At 39.4% G+C, this 17,841-nt stretch overlaps 1 long non-coding RNA gene across 1 annotated transcript in view; it reads right to left on the bottom strand.

Moving 5' to 3' along the window:
- The window catches only part of LOC104911558 (uncharacterized), a 35,076-nt gene extending 19,374 nt beyond the window's left edge, over window positions 1–15,702 (bottom strand). The window contains exons 1-3 of the long non-coding RNA XR_014884179.1: window positions 15,419–15,702; window positions 12,473–12,719; window positions 11,406–11,773 (exon numbers count right to left, since the gene is read on the bottom strand). This is a non-coding gene — a long non-coding RNA (uncharacterized LOC104911558). The remainder of the gene's footprint in view (window positions 1–11,405; window positions 11,774–12,472; window positions 12,720–15,418) is intronic.
- Between the last annotated feature and the right edge of the window lie 2,139 nt (window positions 15,703–17,841).

Raw genomic sequence — 17,841 nt, 5'->3', positions numbered from 1 at the left:
ACAGTTATATGTGGGTACTATTTTCACTTCAAGGCTGTAATTCATGGCCAGCAGGTGAGTGTTTTTTTGCTTGTATGAAGACTGCACGATCTTCTGATACAGAGCTGTGCACCAAATTTGTGTCAGTTCTGTGTATTAAGAGCCTTTAGTCCAGCATAGTTTTGATGAAAATCACATTTTTAATAAAACAGAGGACAAAAAGCCACTTGTCTTGCAGTTTATCCTTCTCACTGAGCTCTTATATAAGCATGAGTTAAAGCAATGCCCTCTGACAAATCTCTGGTATGGTCTCACTTTATATTCCTGGCTCAAAATAATTACTGCATGACCCACATCATCATCCCCATGGCTGCAATATTTCTAACTATGTTTGACACTCAGCTGCAGAGCATTCCTCTTGTCCCATCTTTTTTCAATAATGCGAAATTGGAATTTGGATTAATCAAACCCTGCTGCTCACCACCTGCAGCACATGCAATTTCCAGCTTTCCTGGCTACAATGGCAACAGGAAAGGCTCATCAGGGCATGGTATAAAGGCAATTGCTTCAAACCAAGGGTACGAATGCTGGCCACAGAAATATGGAAACATCATCAAAGGAACAGGGAGGCTGGTCCATCAAAAATGAACTCAAGGCTAAGTACGGTCTCCTTGCAATTACTTATTCAATTATATAACCAGGAGTGGGAAAGGTCAAGACTAAACGCTCAGAAATTTAGCTATCACTCTGCTGGTCCAGCTTAGAAGAGAGCATATTTCCCAGTGCTACCTGCTACACAGAGGACCTGCCATTAGATCAGACCTGCTAGCAATGAAACCAGCCCAATGCCTCTAAACTTTATTGCTATTATAGCTATTGTTTAATGCCTAGGAGGCAAGTTGCTTGAATGTGTAACAAAGCCTTCTACCTTTTCTCTAAACCAATGAAAAGGAAGGCAGGTGCATGAGAACTAATAGGAGAACTTTGCCATATCATAAACTCCTGATTAATGGGGCAAGCCCTGCATTTCAGTTAACAGATGAGCTAATGATTACAGCAATAGAGGAAGAAGTAATCCCATTCTGCACAAGCTTCTACATTAATAAAAATGTTCCTGACACAAATCAGGTGATACCATAAGCTCTTGAAGGTTTTAATCAACAGATGACTCAAACAAAATGACAGCACTGGACAACTTAAAAAAAAAACAACAATCATTTGCTGAGTTTCAGGTTCTAGCCACCTCTTGAAATACCCAACTTTTCAAGATGGAAGATGTTTTGATTTGGAAAATCAGTGATTTTTACATTTTAGCAATGATTAAATGAAGCATTCAAGGGCTCTGAAATTCGTATGTTTTCACAATTTTAATGGAAAGGTTCATTTGATGTGTCCTTATAAAAGGTTCTGGTTACTACAGGTTGGCCATTTCACACAAAATATCATAGAACTTTTCTCAGCTCTACTTTCAATCTCAAAACAGAATTCATCACAAGTTCCTATTTGACAGAGGAAACAACTTTAAACTCTTTCAGTATTTAATAACTCTTCTAAGACTCATTTGTTTAGATTCACCTGACAATTGGATTTCAGGCAAGCCAGAGGAATTCTGAGCTTCAGTGAAGCTTGGCCGTACCCACCTCTTTGTGCCTTGTAACAAAACCCTCTTCCTCTGATTTCTGCATGACAGGGTTTTCATGTTTGTCACTACCCTAACAAGCTTCATAGCTGATGGTGCAGGTGGAAGTAGAGCTATGTTTGTACTCTGGCTAATCTGAAGGAAAACTTCCCAGTATGACCCTCTCTATTATATCAGAAGCAGATGCTTATTCTCTGCTTATCGGATGGGCTCCCCCAGCTTTATTTTTTCCTTTTTCTTTGGATCATCTAGTCACTATTATTTAAATATTTCTCCATCCTTCAAAATGTTCAATATTTTTTCTCTTAGGAGAAAAACTCCTCTCTTCCCCCCTGCTCTTTTTTCTTCCGTTCTCTTACTATTACTCTTTTTCTAGCATATAATGTAAGTTTTCCATCATTATATCCACAAGAAGAGCTGTGAATCTGTTGCTCTGCAACTCCACAGATCTCAAAAGCTCTAATCTCATTTATACTAGCTAAAATTCTAGCTCTGGTGGATGATAAAACTCATCCTTAGATTTAACAACAAACGCATCCTTAAGGACTTAAAAATGAAATTATATTTGGCATTGAATAAATATCTTTCCTCTGACAGTCTACTAACAGGAAACAGCAGGAGATCATGAGAGTTTATCTCAGCCATAGTAAAACTAAGGAAAAGTCAGAACTGACATTTCCCTCCAGCATATGCATGCTTACGCACAGCCACGGGTACCCACTTTTCGTGACAAAAGGACCTGACATAAGATGTGCGTATGAAAACTCTACAGACTTGCAGTTCCAAGGCAAACGTATTGCTACAAGAATGTGCCTCACAGCATTTTCAAAGATTTCATTAGTCTCAGTCAAGTACAAAAAAAATATTGTGCATTTGATATTTGTGATACATGGTGTCACCTGCTACACTAAATGCATTTCAAGCTGTGATTACAAGCACAGCAATCTCCTGCAGGGTTTAATGTTCTTGCCTACATGGCATTAAAAAATTAATCAAAGTCATATACATGTAATCTTTTCTAAATAATTCTTGCCCAGCAGAATTGCTCTCTGCAATTAGTGGTCAAAGGAGATAAAGTCGGAAGTGATCTGTTAAAGAGCAGCATTTGAAGTACATATGCTCTCTGGAATAATCGATTCCCATAATTCATTTGATTTAGTATCCATTATATTACTTGTAAACCAGACAGACTGACAAAAGAGAATCTCTGATATAAGCCCATGTACATCTGATGATGAACTAACACAAGGACAACAATAATGTGATGCACTTCTGCATGTATAAATGTTGCTCCACACAAACCAACTCAACGAAAGCATTTTACAGCAAATAAAATTTTGTTGAATATTTAGGAGATTATGGTAACAATAATGCTAAGGTCAGATTTTAAAATTTAATAAGTAAACAATTCTCATTGCAATTGTATGACTAACTTTCACTTACAACTGTTGCCATTATGGGCTTCCATACCTAATTGCCATTTCCTTCACAGCATGCTTTGTCTCTGCAGGAAACATCTCATTTGGGTATAAGAGAACAATTCCATCCTGGATGCCAGGGTATGAGCAAGGCATTATCAATTAAGGTTTAGAAGGGTTCCTTTATAAAAGTTTATGAAGGCTCCAAGGCCGGCAGAATAGTTTTTCTGAGATTTGTGGAGGAAGCTCCTATGTTCTCTTGAGATTTCACATGGGATGGATTTCATTTGTTTTTGTTATGTTAACTATTTCACAGACAATTTTTTCAGGAATTGCTTAAAGCACATTTTCAAGCAAGGACTGGAATGGTTTGGACAGTTTTATTTGACAAATTTAATTAGCGGGAGCTATTTTAGCAGTGACCCATCTCTCCTTTAAATTAGCAATTGAAAAGTCTTTGACAGATGGTTTGTGGTCTGCTTTGTAAGAAGAAAGTTTTGACAATACACCCTGTAGGTTTCAGTCTCCATCAGGACTGGAAAGAAGGAAAATTTCCAAATTCAGCAACAATAACCAAAAAAAAACCATCACCAGCACTGGGAAACTTGGAAGTTCATGGGCAGTCATTATCCTTCTCATCTATATAGGGCAACAGGTAGCACCAAAAAAATGCATGGTAAAAAAAATCAAAGCACGCAGTCATAATTTCTCGCTATTTCTATACATTTACAAGCCATCATGAAGGGAGAAATTGTAAGTATATAGATGACACACAAGAATTCCAGCAGCTATTTTGGATAGAATGAAACAGCTCAGCCAAATTTAGGGTAAACAAAGAGGGGAATGGTTATCCCATACCTTAACATTACTAAGCCTATTAATAAACTTAGAAATTATTACCTCACATTAATAGGTTATGCCTAGCAACTTACCCAATAGATATAAGGAGTTTAAAAGGCTGCACATACTTTGACAGACCTGAGCAGTTGCCCATCATTTTAGCTCCATCTAATGTTTTCAGAGAGGTAATTATGGTTCCTATAGATCACATGGTTTTAAGGAGACCTCTGGAAACTAACGCTTACATATGCAATCATAGCAATTGCATGGATTCTCCAGAGCAACTCTACAGAAGACCAAAATGGAGGAGAGCAGGGAAGCCCTGTTCTAACACGCTTGGCTCACATATGAGAATGATCTGCTGTCACATTTGCATTGGGAATTGGCCAGATCACTAGGCACAAGCAAATGGTACCACAGCTGCTGCCAGCACAAACATGGGTCTGGCCATGCTGCCAACAGCATCCGCTCCCTGGCCCCCTTCCAAATGGGCATTAGCTACCACCTGCCTCCAAGCAAGGCCCAGATGTTGCCACAAGCTTCGCCATGGCTGGAAAGAATCTCTCCAGAAAAGTGATCCCTTCAAAAGCACCACTTTGGATGACTCTACTCTTTCTTCTGACAGACAAAGGGCTGCACGACCCCAAAACCATGTTTTCTGGTTTCTCTCTAGCAGTTGTGGTTACAGGCAATGCCTATCTCTTTCTGGTACTCCCCTGTGGTGATTTCTTGGCCAAGTATAGATACTGTATTCAGACCTGGTTTCTTACCTTGCTTTTTATGGCATCTGTCTCATGAACTTTCAAGTTGCTAAAGGTTCCAAAATGTGCCACTGGGAATGGAGCTGCCAAAAGTGTAGAGAGCAAGAAATATAATTGAAGGAAGGGTGGGATAGAGGGGAAAAGAAAAAATATGAAAGAAATGTAAGGAGAATGATATCTTGCAAAAAGGAGTTTAGAGAGATTGTATGCTTTTAGTGATGTAATAGGGGCAATGAGACAGGCACTCCTCAGAATGGCCCCATCAGGACAAAAAAATGGAGGCAATGACAGGGACTCATTTTGGATATAAAGTACTTCTTAACCAACACACTGCATCAACGTAAGAAGCAGGGAGAGAATGAAGCGGAGGAAAAGAAAAAATAAACAAATAGAAAGTGTGAAGAAAATTAAACTGTCCTTTTATTACTGCTGTGGTTTTCCTCTCTGTAAGTGATTCTTGGTCACTGTGCGTGGACAAGCAACAGCAAAGCCTTGCTTTGCTGGCATTAAAGCACGCATGCAATTTTGAAGTATTTGTAGCAGACATTCCTGGAGAAGGTTGGGAAGAGATCAAATGGGGGAGTAAAATAATTGATGATTGATTCAGTCATTGTTTCCTGAAGATAATGTTAGATAAACTAAACCTGCTTCCCCTTGCAAATGAGTCACTAGCCAGTTGTCTGTTCTGCAGTGACTCTAGATAGAAGAAAACTCAACGCAGAGTGAAAGAAGCACAAGCTTTTAATAGTATCCTGTCTCTTGTTGTAAACGTGTACTGAACTTTTTTTAGCTCTTTTTCTAAGCCTGTGAAAATGTTTCTTATTGACAAAGATGGGCATTCACTATTGTTTGGAAGGCTATCTATGCATGGCAATTAAAAATGAGCCTCTATTCCCTTTGGGGAATTAAACATTATTTCTGAGTGGCAAAGACTTGCTTATCCCACTTAAACCCACAGTCTGGTTATTTATAGAAAAGGCCACTGAAGCTTATGAAATACTGCCATGATTGGAACAGCTCTTCTGGGATTTAGCAGGAGAGTATGAGCCAGTGCTGAGAAGTCTGGGAAAGGGGATTGTTTGGTTTTCTTTTTTGCTTGTTCTTACTCATACAAAGCAATCCTTCCTCCACACCTGTGAGCTACAACAGAGCCTGGTCGTAATTTAGCCAAATAGCTTTGCAAACCACACATGGTCTCATTGAGTGGTAAGACTGCTGCTTCCTGAGTAGTGAAAGATCATTAAAATGTGCAGTTTTCCAACACCAGCAGTGTGTTTTTCTACAGGAGGTATTATTTAGCCATATGCTGGACAGCAGAAAAAGGAACAGTAGATATTGAAGCAAGAGCTCTTTCCCTCTGCTAATTTATGCTAATTTATGTTAAAGAGTTTGCAGCATTTGTGGGCAGGGAGAGACATCAGAAAGACAGGATGCACGGAGTCAGGAAAACGTTCAGTCACAATAAGGTGTCAGTCATGTCAAGATGCTGAGGCACAGTGAAAGGAAGTCAGTGCACAGAGAGCTGCAAGTAGGTATTTTCATGGGAGGTTGGTTGGTAGGTAGTTTTTGTTGTTATTGTTGTTGTTTTGGTTTGCTGCAGCACAAAAGCAACAAAGAAAAGACATTGCAGCTAAGCAGCAAAGATCCAAGGAAGAGATGTGATAGCAGAGAGCACGCAGAAAATGTGAGAGGTCACTCACCCAAAAGTAGCTGCTGAAAGTAGCATGATAGGGCAAAGAGAGCACATGAAAGAAGGCTAAGCAACACTAAAGATAAGGAAAACACAGAAATGACTGTGACAGATAATCCCTCATCTGACTGCAGGAAGATGCTGTACTGGAACAATAAAAAAAAACGCTCAAGGGCTCAGAGAAGCGTAGCAGTGTCTCAGGATCAGCAGGGAACTGTGTTTTTTGGTGCTTGCTTTGTGTTTGTTGGGTTGTTTTTCTTCAAAAGAAAGGAACATGCAGGTTCCTTTCAGACTGGTGCAATGCAGATTTTAGGGAGTTGATTACAGCTGCACTTACTACAGGAGAGGCTGCCTGGGAAAAGTAAAATCTCAAAAAGAGGCTGGCTCACTTGAAAGCAAAACAAATGGGAGATAAGGTTGAGGAACCACTCCATACATTAGAGTGTAGCATATTAGAGTTATGTACATGGCTGGAGTAGTGAAATATCTACTAGCAGGAAGATGTTCTGCGGTCAGTTCCAATTTCCTCATCTGTTTCTGCATCAGACATGCAGAAATAATGCAGAGCCACCACCCCTAGATCTCTTCTCATACATCTGAGGGTCACTGCTATGATGCTGCTACTCCTTCCCCTTGGCCCTATTAGCCCAGTATCAGCTCAGAACTTACAGCTGTAAGGGAGAATTTATAGCCAAAGCCTATCCTCCTTGCTTCATGAGCAAGGGCTCTAACTTGTGGTGGAGAGAAGCGTAGTGTACAAACCAGGTATCTCACCATACAATGTTCTTTCTCTTTTTTCTCATAGGTTTTACTGCCTTCCCAGCATATTTGCGCAGTATATCTTATAAAGCCTCACATCACACCTGCATCTTCCCCAGGCAGTAGGCAGAGATCTTCAACACTAGGCTCAGCTTTGTAAATCCAAGCCCCTACCACTAAGTTGAGTTTTGTTGCTGCAGTGCTAATTGTTTCATGGTCAGGTTCCATATGGTTCTTCTAGGTAAAAGACAAGGGTAGGGAACAATTTCCAAAAGGAGAAAAAAAAAAAATAGGCCTTGTGTTCTAAGTAGTACTGCATGATGCCATCTTTCTATAGGGTAGTCTTTGAAGAGCAGAGTGGCAAAGTAGTGACCTTAAGCATCGCAGTTCTCTGACTTCTCAGCCAAAAATATTCTATTGGCAATATTAACCTACATGTTTCAATGTCTCTAAAAAAGGTGGTATAACTTTTTTTCTAGCTGATTGTTTTTTCCTGCTTGGGATAGTTATTATGCTATATTATAGTTACATTATCCAGTAAATATGACTGTCATGACAAGTAATACATATTATAAATTGCTTTTCTGGATTTTATATATAAACTCTATACTGTTAGTGCTCCTGAGAGAACAAATCCAATGAGGGCTAGGGATACTTACTGAAAAAGTAATTCCACTGGGGCTATCATATTACCCAATCATAAATTACATTTATTAAATACATATCCTTTCCCCTTGTTGTTTGACCTTTATGTCATTATGCAATAATCCAGACACTACTCTGTTATCAGCACAATGTATCATTTCAAATATTTTAATGAACTTAAACAACTTCTGATGCATTCTGAACTGGGACCTGATCTGAACTGGCGCATCTACACAGGCCTCTGAGGACATCCCTCTTCCCCTCGTGAGGCGCAAGTGAACCTAAGTGTAATGCAAGATTCTGCAGCCTGTTGTCTAACACAGCAGCCCACTAACTTCATTGCACTAATGATGCTGGTCATCAAATTGCTGATTCTAAAGAGGACAGAGGATCATTATTTAATTCCCTGGTGTATCTTACTCATAGTTGAATAGAAAAAGATACTTCAAAATGCTTTAACAAACGTATCTCAACTTTTTTAAACACTGCTGCAGATTGATGTATTAGTCTTTCCTTTGGGAGAAAGTTCAGGCACTGTCTTTAGCAGATTGAGCTTTCCTCTGGTTTGCTCTAGCACCAAGATGAAGATGGCACAGATGATGGCATAGAGAAGGGAGTACACTGGGACTACTGGATAATATGTTTGCATGCATTATTCTAGGAAACTGGAGGACGCTGTCCTACACAAACATATGAATTGCGCAGGAAAATGCAGGAGAAATAAAAGACCCAAAGATCTGAAGTTATACAGAATGCTAACATTGCAGGTGAGCATATGCACTTCCTGCGCTCTTTGGGAGATCCTGATTCTCAAGTCCTACTTTTTAATGCCAACAATTTAAAGTGGAGATGACACACTTAAATAAAATACATCGGTATTGATATGACTGGGGGAAAAAAAAGCAAGCCAGCAGTAAGCACACACATCCTTTTTCAGATCTGGAGCAGAGTTTGCTGAGTTTAATAATCAGTAAGAATGGAGAACTTGTTCTGGATTTGAGAATGGTAGATCAGTCAAGTGAATTGTTAAGATGAAGGTGGTAAGTTTGTTGTGCTTCAGGGTGAGAAGACAAAGGCAGGGGAAAAATAAATTGATCACTTGTGAAATTCTGCACGAACATTCATGACATGAAGTGCAGCGTGACATTCAATGAACATCAGTGCTTAAGTCTAGGTGACTGGTGTTATTAAATGTCTGACCAGCAAAGGGATCATAAAATGAAATTTCAAGAATAGTCTAAGTTGTATACAGTATATACAATTTTATTTTTTAGGCAATGCCATGGTGTGAGCTCAGGTCAAGATAGGACTTATGATAAACATTCCCAAAGAGCAGATCCACTCTCCACAGATAGAACACAGAGTAGAACATCTGTCTCAAGTTTGAACAAGTCTATTTCCAGTGTAACCCCAATGGATATGAAATTTAGCATTTCACTTTAAAACAGCAGTTGACTTGATAAAGCCATAAAGAGTTACCATCATCAGTGTAAAATGATCCATACTGCAACACAGAGCGCATTGCTAGCCATTTAAAAAGGGTCCGAGCAGGAAATAGAGCATTCATGGAGGCATTGAAAATCAAATGCAAATTTCAGTCTAAAGGTCAAGACCAGATAACATTAAATATAACCTTTTATATGCCGTAAATGCATTGAATATATTTCCATCTATTTTCATATAGATAAAGGGACTTGCATTCACTCACATTTTTTAAATTAGATTTTTAAACAGTAAATCTGTATGAAATGCAGCAGCTCTCTTTTCCATAGTTCTGCATAACAGTCTTGACTTGTCAAAGAGATTGACTATTTCGGCGCTTCATATTATCTTCAGGAACATCAGAAAATTTATATATGGAGTTTTCCAACATCTTTTTACACTAAAGCTTTGTTTTTCACTTCATAGTGTTAAAATAATTTTTATTCCCTTTATTAGGAACATAAACATTGCAAAACTGTTTCTCAACAGTCTCTGCTTCTGAGCCATTTCTCACTAAACCTTCACTGACATAACAAGTTTCACAAGCAGGATATCTGAGGGTGGGAACACAGAAGTAGGCACATTTGCAAGTGACAAAAACGATCCCTTAACCCAACAGCACAATGAGAAATATGTCATTGGAGTGAATGATTTCTTTCTAGAAGCTCCTCTTACCACATTACGTGATATTCACTTTCTTAAAAGTAAGGAAAGATTTCAAAGATGCCACTAGGAAAACTGTGAACAATCAGACTTGGAATACTGCACGCTTATTAATCAGAAACAATTAGGAATTTTGAGGCACAGAAAACAAGAGTACAAGGAAAAGTTGAAGATGAAAACAAATTGTTTGTTTTGATCCCTGTCTAAAAAGTAGATAGAAAAGAAATCTACAAGTGTTATTCCTATTAGAACTCAGAATTAGCCGTCTCTTTGCACCAGGGATTTACTGTACGTAGCTCAGCCAGTCAAGCAGAAACTGACATAATTACTATTGATTTATCCTGCAGTGGAAAGGGAAAATTTCTTTCTTTGGTGGTACAGTTGGGCTCAGTTTTCATATATTCTGAAATTTAATTTAACTACATTTGCATTTTCTGAGTTCGTGCAACCTAAATAATAAGTGAATGTAATGAAACTTGCCCCAGAGACAAGTAACAGCTGAAGGCTTTTCCCCACCTTTCTCAAGATGACATGTAACCCCACAATGTAACAAAGAACTTATACTTTTGATGTAAGATTATTTTCCTCAAGGATATGGAAAAAAAAGTCAGAGTTCCATTAACCAAAAAAAAGTATAAAATAATGCAAAAAAAAAAAAAGGTCATTTTTAATGAGAATGTGCTCTTTATAAAAATAATTTTAAAAGTGCATGAACTCTAAAGCAAATTTTCTTCATTTGGGATTTCTCAGAGATAAACTTAGTCATCCAAAGGTGGTTGGACTTTAGGCTTGGAGAAATTGTATATTTTATGGCATTTTTAGGCCTTGGCCTCTTAGCAGTTGCCACTCCAGTAGAGCTCTGCGTACCAGTGCCTAGTGATGCCAGGCATATATGGGAGCTGGGGTAGCATTATACAGAGTAGCGTGACAAAACACAGGTTTGTTTTCCTTTTTTTTTTTTTTTTGAAATAAACATGAGTACACATGTACAGAACATACCTTTTAACTGCATAATGTCCTGTCACTTGTAAAACAGAGCCCCAAATCCCTCCAGAGTGTTTGCATGGGGCCATATCATACAGCATAGCTGGGACACCCTCCTCCACCTCATTGCTACTTAAGCCACCTCGTGTATGAGCTCCACTGGGATTCCTTGTCATGGGCAACAATTAGTCCTGCTCCTGCATAATGGTGGAGTAACTTGGTTGTGTTAGACATGAACACTCCATTACTGGGTCATTCACAGGAAGAAAGTAGATAATCCCCTATCTAAATATGATGATGGTAAGATGGAGTAGATAGCCAATGCACATTGAGGCCTGATCTTCCTCCAAGACATAGCTCAGCATCTTCTGTTAAGATGTAGGGAGCGGGGTGGAAATGAAGAATCACTTTCTTTTGGAACAGTCTATAATCCTGCCCAGCCAGAGTCACATAGATTTAATTCCTTCTCCTTCCTGAGGAGATTCAAACCCACATTTCTAAAGAATTAACTGGCAAGACAGCACAAGAGAAGACATCAGACTCACCGAAGTGAAAGGACTCCACACCTTCTCCTGTAAGTCACATTTCAGTTGGTAGGTAAAACAGGGAGGTAACCTTAGGTCAGAAGAATCTTGTTTTGTCTTCTGGTGGAACTAATCTTCAGATTTTTGGCATTTGATTCCTTTCCCTTTTAGATCTGCTTATTTGTTTGGATAGTGTAGACTAGGAAGAACCAGTTCAATAGGTGATAAGGGTCATCTCTGCAAGACAGACTCAATATGATGAGATGTATGAACTTGAAATCCAAGAAATGCAGCTGGATCTTCTCCTGCATGAGTACTATATGCAGTGGAGGGCCCAACTAGAGCAGACACTTCAGGGACATGTATCCAAAATGGTTGAACTGATCCTCCTTAAAGTGAGAACAGATGTTTAGAGAAGAGGAATATAGGATACTTATGCATGTTTTTGCTCCTCATGCTGCTTCTTTATAATCACATTTTAAAGCCAGATGCTGTCTAGAGATATTAGGCACTTCTCTCATGTTTTTTTAATTCCATCAGGGAATGGGATGGTAGTTATTTTGCTCATAAGGGTGGATTTAGCCATTCTCCTCTTACCACTGGGTAGGTTAGATAGCACACCTAGCAGCTCAGGCCAACTATCCTGCTTTGTACCTGATCTTCCCTACATGAACTAAAAGTACTAAACAATGACTTGACTCTGTGGACTCTTGTAAACAGCAGTAGCCTCATATTCAAACACTTAGCATTGCAATATTTACACTATTTAATTGTTCTAGCTGTTACTAGAGAGAGCCTGTCTAAAGCAATAAGGATGTAAAAACAGAGTGTTGCATGGACTGTTGCAAGGTCAGGATCAGAGCAACATCCACATACCAACTAGTAACTCTCCCAAAGTGAGTACTGGGAGAGACATATTTAAAGTATGACCAGAAAATATCACCACCATTTGTCTCTTTAGTCTAAGCCTAGACCTGCTCACTTGCAACAACTTGTAAGAACTACCTGAAACTCAGGTGTGAAAAGGTCACAACATCACTGGAGATCCACTATAATATCTTAGAGTAAGTAGAATTTATAGGAGTTACCTGAAATTTTCCGGGAGAAACAAGTTGCATTCCACTTGAAAAGACGTGGGATTTTGCCAGGAGGACTTTCTAGTACTCTGTTGTTTCCTTCCCTTTCTGATAAGGCCAGAATACAGAACTAGACTAAAATGTTGGCAGCAATCTTCAATGATCAGTGGCTGAAGTCCCATGATATTTCCAAAGCTGATACATGGAGGAACAAAACTCAGTGTGGTGTGGTGGTTTCCCAGTTCTCATTTCACTGGTGCTATTAAAAAAAAAAAAAGCAGCTCTGGAGAGTTTACTTCTTTACAGTTTGGACAGAAGAGCTAAAGCAGGGACAGCTCACACAAGCACCAAGACAGGTAGAAGAACTATAGGAACCTCTTTCATTTGCCGAATCCATGTGAACAAAATAAAATATTTACCAGGAAAGTATAAAACAGTCACCTCACCTGATAAAATATTTAGTATACTTTCACTGGGACTTTTAAAACATTAATTACAGAGGTCTTACCAGGTGAGAAAGAAAGATTGTCTGGCACTGCCTCCCAGGAAATGTGCTGCTGCTTTTATTTTTTTTATCTTCAGCAACTTTCATACCATCTCTGCTAGTTTCCTTGATTCCACTAAAGATAAACAATTCCAGCTCAGAAAAGATCCCTGCCTTCAGCTATACATTGATTTATCACAGAAATAGTATTTGGTTCATAGTGTAACAGTTTCCTTTAGGTTACTTGATTGAAATAGATTGTACATACCTATAGGTTTTCCTATAGGCATTCTGTTAGGAAGGGAACTTGTTTAATGCTTTTTAATTGTTGCCTCCATTCTCATTTGTATAGGACAGACAAAGCAGTGCATACTGTAACTACCCTTCAGAAAGAGAAGAGATACAGTCTTGCTTTGTTAACCTTGAATGTTTGTCCCAGCTCTTCTACACCATCCTTATTACTTATGCAGGTGAGATGGGTACTGCTTATACCATCAGCACAGGAGACAGCATCAGCTGTTCTCCCTGAAGAGCAGAGGATAATCAATAACCCCAAAGAACTCTGTTCTTTCTGCTCCATCTATCTGTTAGTTATGGGACAATGTGTTCCAACTTTATACATAACATTTCAGACAGCAGACAGCCTGCTTCCCCCCCACCACCCTCCATCACTCATAATGTCATTAGCCATTTTTCCTTTAGTACTGTGATGTTTATTGGAGCCCCTATTTTGCCAGAGATAGAAGTGTAAGCATCTCTGCATATTTTGCATCACTAGAGCAGAGCTATCCTTGAACTGAATCACCACAACTGAAAGGGAACAGAAAAGAGAGAGAGCAACAAAAAGCAATAGATACAACCAAAACTGAAAATGGCATTAATCTGGACAAATAACACAAAGCAAGCTGGGTTTTAGCAAGAGTACTGAATATAACAGACCTCATAAACAATGCATGACTGCTGGATGACCAATAGTCACCCAGCTCTTGCCTTCACGTGTAGTTTCTTTTTCAGTGTTCAGAGAACAAGCAATACCTGTATGATGATCCTGAACTGCTAATCCCAAGTAAGAAAAATTCCAGCCAGCTCACTGTTGCTTTTTGTCATGTATGGCTGCTATTGTTCAGCATTGTTAATAGGTTTGTATGGTTCTGTTGCCTTCTGTGTTTTTTGTTGTTGTTTTGTTTGTTTTTGAAGTAAGGCTTGACATCCCAATGAATCAGATTTACTCTGATATACTAAAAATAAGCAAAGAACAGCAAGAAGGACTTAGCAACATGGGGCTGCATTGGTGGTAACATATTTCAAAAAAGATTACTCTTCCCAAAAAATAACGTTGAAAATATTTTTCCCATAAGACATCTAGCTCTTTGAAATGTATCCAGCCTTTAATCAATGAGAAGTGATGAACGATACCTCCACTCTAGCAGAAGATCAAGGCTTGCTAAGCTTCATGACGTGCTACCTGCCAGAGATCTGAGGTACAATGGAAATAGCTCTGAATTCTCCCTAATTTCAGTGACAAAACACATTGGTTATGCACACCATTAGGGCTCTACGCAGTGAAGTACTGGACCCAAATTCAAGAGTTCAGATACAAGAATAGTATAGAAAAAGAATAATGAACAGCTTTCTGATGAGCACAATTTCTTTGTAAGCCCAGAATTTTCAACGAAAAAGAGTTGAGGTGAATATGGGAACAGTTGTGAGAAGTATTCAGACCTCACAGAAAAAAAAATTAACATCAGGTGGTGTTGGCAGCAGGGCTGTGAAGTTGGCTTTGGGATAAAGGAGCTTCTGGAAGAAGAAATGAGTGAACCTGGCAGAGATCTGGCTCAAAAGACTACCCACTACAGAGGAAGTTTTCTCTGCTCAGAAATGGTTCTAGGAAATATGAAGCAAAATAACCAACTTGTATTGATTTAAACAATACATCTGTCAACTAATTATTCAATAAAGTATCCCTAGGTGGATGTTCAATAAATCATTGCACACACAGGCAATTATCCAAATAGCATTACAAAGTGTGGACAGTTACTCAATACAATCAAAGGGCAAACGATTTCTCGGTGTTGTGCAGCAAGATACTGTACAGGCGTTGTGCAGCAAGATACTGTACAGGCGTTGTGCAGCAAGATACTGTACAGGCGTTGTTCTAAGCCCCACACAGCCACTCCTCCCACAAGGAGGGAGAGAATCAGAAAGACATAGGGAGTGTGAGAGCTCATGGGTTAGGATAACAGCAGTTCAGAAAGTAAAGCCAAAGCTGTGCTTGCAAGCAAAACAAAATGAGGAATTCACTCTGCTTACTACCAGTAGGTAGATGTTCAGCCATTTCCATGAAAGCGCGGTTCATCACACATAACAATTTAGTGGGAAAACAAGCGCCATCACTCTGAACATCCCCCCAGTCCCATCCTCCTTTCATCTCAGCTTTAATTGTTCAACAAAACGCTACATAGTATAGGACATACCTTTGGCCAATTTGGGAAGCTGTCATGGTTCCATCCCCTCCCAGCACCCCCAGCCTCTCACTGGCAGGGCAGTGCGTGGAGTTGAATAGTCCTTGGCTCTGTACAGCACTGCTCAGCAACAATTAATTCATATGCATGTTATCAACACTGTTTTAACCCTGAATCTATAGCATAGCACTGTAGCAGCTACTACAAAGGAACTTAACGCTATCCTAGTCAAAACCAGGACGACAGGGCATATAACTACAAATGACCAAAGGGTGCAGTTAAGAAAGTTTGACTTGTTCTCCTCCCTTTGTTCTGTCTCGCACTATTCTCACAGTCTATTTGTGTGTGTACTGTTTTTAGCCCAGCACAACTGCAGCCTTACAGCTGTTATGGTTGACAGCAGTCAGGGACTGAAAATGAGTTATCCTGGTTCATTTATCCTTTCCCATTTGGCCATGCAGGCCCACTGTCTGCTGCCTCACTTACCTTTACATAGGATTGGCAAGGTGAGCAATCTCACAGATGCTCATGAAGTATACCACTAATGTAATAAAGGCAATAGATTCTGGCTTAGCAAAGAATTATATTTAAAACTGTAAGCTACCAATTTCCAGGATGGATATGTAATTCTTTTAAGGATAGCAACATAAGCTGTACATAAATAGGCCAGATCATACACAAGATCAGTTTCTAATCATAATTTCTGATCTTTTCACAGAACACAGAACAAAATCTCTCGCTACTTTTACCAAACAGAAGCTTGCAGTTAATGTGCCATTTACAGATTCTTGGTGAATAACTGTTATTGTACCATGACTCATTTACTTTGTCTACACTGTGATTTCAACAGCATCCTAGTAAAATTAGATCCTTCACAAGGTGAAAATCATTAAATACCAGGTGAAAATAATTAAATTCACAAGTACCACATAGCATTCATTTGAATGGTTATGGATAGCTCATTTATTATAAAATACTTATATTTGTCAAGCCTGTCATGAGGGCATTCACCCTTGAGGAAAAAGTGGCTTTTTCCTTTGCTCCACCATCTCAGACAGAATTTGTCATTTGATAGGCAGTTATTATTAGCTTGGCCTTTCACTCTGGCTAGGGACCTGCCTAGCTTGAGAAACCAATCAGTCCAGTGACGCTCTCATTTCTTTCAGAAAGGAAATTCACCTTATATATAAGAAAAACCTCCTCTACTGTAAGAGTCATCAAAACCTGGCACATTATGCTCATAGAAGTTGTAGAGTAGCCCATCCTTGGAGATATTCAAAACCTGAATGGCTATGGCATCATGCAACCTACTCTAGTTGACCATGTTTGGAGCAGAGGTGTTAGAGCAGGTGATCTCCAGTGGCCTCTGCCAACCTCAGCCATTCTGTGAGCCTGTGACCAGACTCTTGTCCATGTTTGGCATGATTTAAAGAGGGCCCTTTCCTCTCATCCCATCACATGCACTCAGCATAGTGCACGTAGAACCAGGTAAGAAGATTCAGCAGTACACACACTGCAAAAAAAAGGGAGTGTCAGAAGGCCCCAGCAATTCTGTAGCACCTCCACTAGACAGTATAGCAAGCTACCTATGATTATACAGTGAACAATCCCCCACAACTCTTCTGTATATCTTAGAGATCACAGGTTCTATTTTGGGACTGTTGTTAATCTAGAACTTGGAAGATTTTAGCCCTCTTTTCTTCAGCAAACAAACAGCAAAAAGCACAGGGGAATTCATAGCAATTTCTGCTTTGACATCCAGCTTTGCAATCTCATGTGAACCAGCTACTCCTTATTGCCTCTGCAGTTTCTCTGAAGTGCATTCCACCATACCTTCTGTTTTTTACCATGTTCCTCCTTCCATAGCGTACAATTAACAAATGCACAGCTAGAAAATAGCATTTTACAGTTTTATAGTTAGAAAGATTACCATGGTGGAAAGAGACAATCAAAAATGAAATGCTCACCTGTATCCTAGGCTCACAGTAGAAAACTCTAAAAGGAAGGATCTCCAGAAAGAGACTCTTCTCCAGTTCAGCCCTTAAATGGGGTCTAGGAGAGGTGCAGCTAGGCTCCACCCCTTCTGGTCACACAGCTGAATTACCTTCACCTGTGCTCCCATGGCTGACTCAGTGCTTGCCTCAGGTGATCAATCAGTGGTTCAGGCTGTGACTCAGCAGTTCCCATACATATAGCTTGCCTTATTCTACATCTCTAATGGTCTTTTTCGTATGAGAGCAAAGTTCCACTCCTCTCCAGGTCTACTACCTGGACTAAACTGACTGGAACAATTCTTGTTTCACAGATTGCAGCTTGGAAAGGTCAGAACATATACATACATATCAGTACATGAAAGTATGTCTGATCATAGTGGAGGTTTCTTCTCGAATAATAGTATCATCATACTGAAATAAGCTTTGCAGAAAAGACAGCGT

This window comes from Meleagris gallopavo, chromosome 6 (genome assembly GCF_905368555.1).
Source record: "Meleagris gallopavo chromosome 6, MGAL_WU_HG_1.1, whole genome shotgun sequence".
NCBI classification, from domain to species: domain Eukaryota; kingdom Metazoa; phylum Chordata; class Aves; order Galliformes; family Phasianidae; genus Meleagris; species Meleagris gallopavo.
This window is presented reverse-complemented; position numbering and strand designations above follow the sequence as displayed.